We start from the raw sequence: 7,734 nt of genomic DNA on the forward strand, positions 1-7,734 counted from the left end.
TTTGTTCCATCTCCTTGGTTTTTTCTTTGATAATGTCCAAATCCTGACCACAAAACATGATTTCCTGGATCATCCGTTGGGCACTGTTACTGGTAAAATGACTGGATTTTGGTACCACAACCTGAACATCACCTAAAATAAAAATACACACCATGTATTATAAATATGCAGGCATACATCTGTTACCTGAATCTGTGGTGTCTGGCACTGACCTTTTGTGGTGACAATGTCCACCACCTCTCCTTCCTCCACATCCTCAGGTTGTGACCTTTGTTCCCCATCCCTGGTGTCCTCATATTTTCCAAGTATTTGCTCCCCTATGAGAATGAAACAAAAGGTATGCTTAGCACACCGATATTTGAGTCCAGAAATAGGAATATGAAACATTGTTTGGAAGTGGGGTACAATTGTCTGTTTTGGCAGAGTTCAAAATTGAAGACATGATTTTATCCCTTACCAAAGCTGGAATACTTACCTTTTTTGGACAACTTTCACACATGGAGACACCCCAAGTATCCACTGGAGCACCTGTGTGGGACACCCTAAAAAGTTTCTTCTTGTGTCCCACACTAGTGCTCCAGAGTCCAAATGTGTAAACAGATGCTGAGTGTCCTCTCCTTACATTACACTGAATCAAGTTTGCAATTCGAAACACATCTAGACAACAATGTCCTAAACGTCTTTGAATACAAATTATCATGACCAAATGTAGTTAACCCTGTGTCTGGCAAAAACAGCGTATTTAGAGAAAAGCACATGACGCAGCATGCAAGTAATAACAAGAAAAGGAACACACAACAAGTACTTACTTTTTAGAAGCACTTTCTTGATCCTTCTGTACTGATCATGCTCCTTCAATTTGAGGTCTGACCAGCGTTTTCTCAGTTATTCCTTGGATCGTCATATCCCAAAATTCCGGCGCAGACTCTTCACAACTTTAGTCGTGAGCTTAGCCTTTCCCACATTTGGGTTTAGGTACGGTCCATACTTCCCATCATAGCCCTCTTCAATATGTCGACCATCTCCACCATCTCTTCAAAGAACATATTTGAGGCCTTAAATCTTCTCCTTCTGGATCGGGACGTTTCTTGCTCCGGGCTTTCCTCCTCGTTACTGCTATTAAGCAGCTGCTGTGTCTCCGCCATGTCGTCTCCCACTGCGATGAAAAAGATCGGGGCGGGGAATATTCTATAAAGAACGTCCGGGGCGGGCGACGCGGGTGGAGTTTCACGCATGCACGGTGTATATAAAGCATAACACGCGTGCGTCATACGTACGATCTGTGAGTGGAGGAGAGTGTAGCGGAAACGCCGATCGTTATAACGAAGGTACAATTTTAAGTTGGTGCATCAGTGGCCTATACTGCTTATAGATTGAGGCCTATATTGGGTCAAGATTAGGAGAGTTTCGCCTGACATTATCGTTTGTCTTGTTTTGTGTCTTGCAGAGAAAATGGATCTATTCGATGATGAGGACTTTATGCTCCTCTTCATTGATATGTACAGGGAGCTGCCCTGTCTGTGGCAGGTAAACCACCCCTTTTATAACAGTAAACCAAAGAGGAAGGCAGCGCTAGATCAATTGGAATTTGTGAAGCCAGTGATCCCCACAGCAGACATCCCCTATTTGAAGGCCCTAATTGGTGGCATGAGGAGCACTAATAATAGGGAGCTCAAGAAGGTCCAGGATTCCCTGAGATCAGGAGCTGCAGCAGATGACATTTATGTCCCCAGGCTGTGCTACTATGACAGACTGCATTTTCTGGCAGGCCAGACTGAACCCAGGTCAACACTCTCCAGTCTTCCTTCAATGCTTCCTTCCCCCCCAGCTGAGGCTTCTGATGTCCAACCTGGGACTTCCAGGCAGCAACATGTGGAGGAGCCCAGATTGAGCCAGGTATAGCATTCTTCAAAATATTTCTGGTTGTCAAATTAATTATGTAAAATATATGCTAATTTTGATCACTAATTTCTGATTTCACAAAGTGTTTTACATATCAATAGACAGTAGTGGCCACAAATGATTGGGACAAGAATGAAAAATGCTGGGGTCAGAATGATAGTCTTTTCTATTTATTAACATTCAATTAGCAACAGTCATGAATTGAAAATTGTGTGATTGATGAACCAAAACCTAAAACAATGTCCCTTTTTCATACACAGGAAAGCCTCAGCCAGGCCGTGGAAAGTGGCAGCCAGGAGGTGGCCAGGCCCAGTAGCTTGCTAGAATCGCAGGTCCCTCCCCTCCGCCTTCAACCAAAAAGTGGCAGGAAGAGGAGTAACGTGAAGGTCTGCAGCGATTGGCCTATTTCTGAAGGCTACTGCAGCTCTCAGAACCCCCCCACAGTGTTCAAAAGGACTTTGCATACATTACAGCATGCAAAATTCTGGAAATGGAGGAGCGCCAATGGCTCTTATGTGAGGAAGTGATGTTACAAGCCCTAAACAAGGGCTTGAGGGGCCAATTCAAAAGTCAAAGCCACATTTGTGAGTTGAACCATGGTCCTCCTCCTCCACCTCCTGCCACACCTCCAACACCACAGCCACAGCCTGGAAGGAAGCATCTAAGGAAGACCAGAGAGTGATGGCCTGGGTTCAGTCTCGTCTGGCAAAAGATGCAGGCTGTTGTATGACCACAGCCTGGGGACAGATATGTCATCTGCTGCTGTTCCTGATCTCTTGTAGTCTTGGACCAGATTGTGCTCACTATTATAAGGACTCCTCAGGCCACCAATTTTGGCTGTAAAATTATTGATGTCTACCCTGGGATACAAAGGCTTCGCAAATTTCACCAGTTTCTCCAGCATTGCCTTCCTCTTTATTTTGTTATGACCCAGAATAAATGGATATTTTTTGTTCAGAAATACTTGCCTATGTGTTTTACTTCAAAAAGGACAGTTTTTTTTTGGAGTAGGCAGATACAATGTCAAGTTAACAAGGGACACCAACCAACCTCATTGAGATTTACAAAGATAATAATAGTGTTGTGGAAACGTGACATACAAAAAAAAAGAAGATCACTATAAAATAATTTTAAAAAAATCAAAAAACAAAAAGAGATCTTGACTCCAAAAAAAATTAAAAATGACTATAAAAATTAATTATAAACATTATTATGGAGATCTGGCTTTAAAAAACAAAAAGATTATTCAGGAGATCATGAGAAATAATAAAGAAATATGTTTGTGAGAAGTCTGTGTGAATATGAGCAGCAAAACAACTTCATTCTTCTAGCACTATAAAGAAGAAGAGAATGCACTGCATTGAAAGATTTAAATATTTGCAGTGTGATGAATGTGCCATCTCCATTATGAACGGTCGTTTTACTAGACTGAGTGGCTCCATCTCGTACTTGATTCTGAGCATGCGTGGTTTTTTGCACGTCGGAATTGAATACACAGGAACGGAATTTCCGATAGAAACTTTTTCCGTCAGGAAAATTGAGAACATGCTCTCAATCTTTTGTTGGCGAAAATTTGGCCAGCAAAAGTCCGATGGAGCATACACACGGTCGCATTTTCCGACCAAAAGCTCTCATCGGTCTTTTGCTGGCCGAATTTCTGATCGTGTGTACGCGGCATTCCCCTGAACTGGCAAGATAATGTACAGAACGATGTGTGGATATGTATGCGAGTGTGAACATAGTTCTGCAAATACATTGTTCCGTACATTATTTTCCCAATTCATCATGTTTATTGCTTTGAATCTGGTGTGATAAAACTGTATTTTTGTTTAACTGTCCATGTATCTCTTTTGGTTTATGTGTGTGAGATGGTCAGAAGATGTGACAGGGGATGTTAGTGCCATAACAGTTGGAGAATTTGATGTAATGATTTTCGTGTGTTATACGAAGACCATGCAGGTGCGGTGCGGCGACAAGAGTATTTGGTGTAGTTGATGGCTTTTACATCGCAATCCGACGTGCAGAAGAAAGCCCTTCTCGTGCCCGCACTCGTGCATGCACAGTACAAGTGGTTGGAGTTTTTGATAGGTTGGAGATGACAGAATACCAGCGGAAGGAAACCTTCACCGCGACTACAAATAGCTCGATGGAGGCACAGAGGAGCTCCTCCCCATAATTGGGCCTTGAGGCCTACCCGCCAAGTGGTGTATGTGATGACTCCACAAGGGGTCACCCAGTGGACAACACAGACACAGCAGCCATTGGAATGAAAAGGATGTTATAACAACTAACCATAGCACATTAGGCCTTGCCACTCTCAGGATCCTGACTGCCAGCTCAGTGCCAACACACCACCATAATGTCTCAGTTTCCAGCCCTCACCAATGAACAGAAGAAGGAACTCGCAGAGAATGCTCAGCGTATTGTTAAAGATGGCAGGGGAATACTTGCGCCAGATGAATCTGTGGGAACCATGGGAAGTCGCCTGAAATGTATTAATGTGGAGAACACAGAAGAGAACCGCCGCTTTTTCCGAAACCTTCTCTTCACAGCCGATCCCAACCTCAACAAAAGCATAGGAGGGGTCATCCTTTTCCATGAGACCTTATACCAAAAGTCCAGTGATGGCGTCCCTTTTTCCAAAGTCCTGAAGGATCAGGGAATCATTGTAGAAATCAAGGTAGACAAAGGCACTGCTCCCCTGGCAGGAACCGATGGAGAAACCACCACACAAGGTCTGGATGGACTGTCCGATCGTTGCGCTCAGTACAAGAAGGATGGTGCTGACTTTGCCAAGTGGTGCTGTGTGCTGAAGATCTCAGACCCCGCACCCTCAAGCCTCGCAATCTATGAAAATGCCAATGTGTTGGCACGGTACACCAGCATCTGCCAGCAGAACGGTCTTGTGCCAATCGTGGAACCTGAAATTCTGTCCGATGGATCACATGATCTCCAAAGATGCCAGTATGAAACAGAGAAGGTCCTGTCTGCAGTGTACCATGCTCTTGTCCAGCATCATGTGTATCTTGAAGGCACTCTCTTAAAGCTAAACATGGTGACAGGAGGACAATCATGCTCTCAAAAATTTATGCCTGAGCAGGTTGCTATGGCAACTGTTACTGCCCTGAGACGAACGGTCCCTTCTGCAGTCCCAGGTATCTGCTTCCTGTCTGGAGGTCAGAGTGAAGAAGAGGCATCTCTCAACCTGAATGCCATGAACCGCTGCAATCTCCTTCGTCCTTGGCATCTGTCCTTCTCTTACGGCCGTGCCCTTCAGGCCTCAGCACTCTCTGCCTGAGTTGGGAAAACAGAGAATCAGAAAGTATCACAGGAAGCTTTCCCTAAGAGAGCAAAGATCATACTTCCTTGGGAAGTATAAACCATCTGGATCTTCAGACTCCGCCTCTTCCGAATCCCTCTTCCAGCCCAGCTACACCTACTAAATGTTGCTCTCTACTGCCCCCTTATGTTACATCTTTACATTCCTTCTGTGGTTACTTGAATGGTATTAATGCCCCATTCCTCATACACTGAGCCAGTCATATCAGTTGCTCCCAGGGCAACAATGCAGAGAGCAATATGCAATGTGCAATAACCCATACCAACCAATCGGATGACATCTTTCCCTGGTGTGATTGCAACAGACAGAAAACAGTTTGCTGTGGGTTGCTGTACTTTGCACGGCCTTAATAAGTAATTTTGCAGTAAAAGCACGGTTTTGGAATAGACAACTGGAAATTTTATTGTTATCTGTAAGGTAAATCGTCATTTTCTCCACATTATAGCTGGACTACCTATAACAGGACCAAAATCCATCACATTCATTGTGTTAATGCCTCACCCAGAACTAAGATACATTTTATGTGCAGTATGATCCTTTAAGTTTTTTAATTACACGTACCTCTACCTCACTGTTCTTCAGTTCCAGCATGGCGGAAATGTGGATTTCTTACCTCTCGTTATCTGTTCCTGAAATATCCTTTGATTGGTTAGTTTAATTCAGGTTGGGAACATCTGCTGTAGTTTAGACTTCAGAGCTACCAGTTTTCACCGACTTGACTATTAGTTAAAGCTGACCATAGATGGATCAAAATTTGTCTGGCTCAAGATAGATTTGCATAAATTAAAAAAAAAAATTAGGAAGATCAGACAGAAGCCATGAATAGAATAGAGGTATATAGAGACACTGTAGGCCAAAAGGTAAAGTCACTTCTATGAAAAGGGGTAACTTTTTTTTTTTTTTTTCAAATAAAATACAAAAAAAAGATAAAAAATGCAAACTGAATGAATAATTCAATATTTTACAAGTGACCATCCTTAAAATGTAAAGCACCATTGACTTGTCTATTCCACAAAAGGTGCCAGAACAACCCTACAGAATTAAATATTACTCAACATACTTGGCCGAAAATTGCATTTTAGTTCTGGGTGGAGCTTCCCTATAATTTGTGAAATATTTTTGCAATGCTGCTATATGATGTGCGACCAAAACACACCAGGAACATCATTCCAATAAAACCTTTTAAAAGAAAATAAAAAACAAAACAAAACCATAGCACATTAAAACCATAAAGTGCCGTAATTATACTGAGATTAAATTACACACAAGTGGACTCTATTTACTAATTAGCTGACTTCTGGAGGCAAATGGTTCCACTAGATTTTAGTTAGGAGTATCCGAGTTAAGGGGGCTGAATACAAATGCATGCCACACTTTCCCCTAATTTATTTGTAAAAAAATCTTGAAAGCCATTTATCATTTTCCTTCCTCTTCACAATTATGTGCCACTTTGTGTTGGTCTATCACATAAAACCCCAATAAAATACATTTATGTTTTTGGTTGTAACAATGCAAAATGTGGAAACTTGAAAGGGGTATGAATACTTTTTAAAGGCACTGTATATAACAAAAACAGAAGAAAAATAAAACATATAAAGAACAAAAATTGTCCATGATCAAGACAGCAGACCATACTCAGTGTTCGGAAGGAAACAAGAGAAAAAAGTTGAAATTGTATATAGATAGGCATGGAATAGGGAATAAAGAATAGATGCCCCCCAGTGGTAAATTGGTTTAAAATTAAATGCTTAATTTAAGCCAGGAGGTGAAGTGGCCTGGAGGTCAAAAATCCATCTAAGCTTATTAAGATCACCTCCCCTTTGATTTGGATGAATGCAATCCAGTGCCAAGAAATGTACTTTAGGGATGGAGTCGCCATGAACAAGAGCCATGTGTCAGCCAATAGGTAAATTTCATGTATTCACAGTATGTGCAACCTCCACAAGAAAGGATGCCTAACGTTTTTACATGCGTCACCTCTAGTAGCTCTAAACTCACTCGATACCAGTTTGTCACCCACAGAGGTAGCTCTCCTGTAGGCGACAGCAGGCATATCAGATACAACAGGAGCAAGTGTTGAGTCCATGGTGAGTAGATGCCAATACTTATTCAGGATATATTTGATCTGTTTGTGTTGTGTTGATGATGCTGGTTATATCGTCACCTTTAGGTTTTTTTGGGCGAAGAGCAGATTCCTGACGGGATAGATTGAATACTTTGTTATATGCCCTCTTTAGGGAGGCCTTAGAGTAGCCCTGCTCCAGAAGTCTATTTCTGAAAATGGACGTCATCAGAACAGTTGTGTCGAGCCCTTAATACTAGTTGTAGGGAATCAAGGCCAACAAGGGTTTGGGGTGAAAACTTAAAGCATGTAACAGGGAGTTCCCCGCTGTGGGCTTGCGGAAGAGCTGGCTGGACAGACAACCATTAGTTTGTTTTTGAATAAGAACATCCAAAAAGGTGATTTCGCTTGAACTTTGTGACATAGTGAA

General features: G+C 42.3%; 1 pseudogene; it reads left to right on the forward strand.

Annotated features, from left to right (window-relative positions):
* Positions 1-4,211: 4,211 nt before the first annotated feature.
* On the forward strand, positions 4,212-6,101 carry LOC141110909 (fructose-bisphosphate aldolase B pseudogene; annotated as a pseudogene).
* Positions 6,102-7,734: the final 1,633 nt, after the last annotated feature.

This window comes from Aquarana catesbeiana, linkage group LG10 (assembly GCF_042186555.1).
Source record: "Aquarana catesbeiana isolate 2022-GZ linkage group LG10, ASM4218655v1, whole genome shotgun sequence".
NCBI classification, from domain to species: domain Eukaryota; kingdom Metazoa; phylum Chordata; class Amphibia; order Anura; family Ranidae; genus Aquarana; species Aquarana catesbeiana.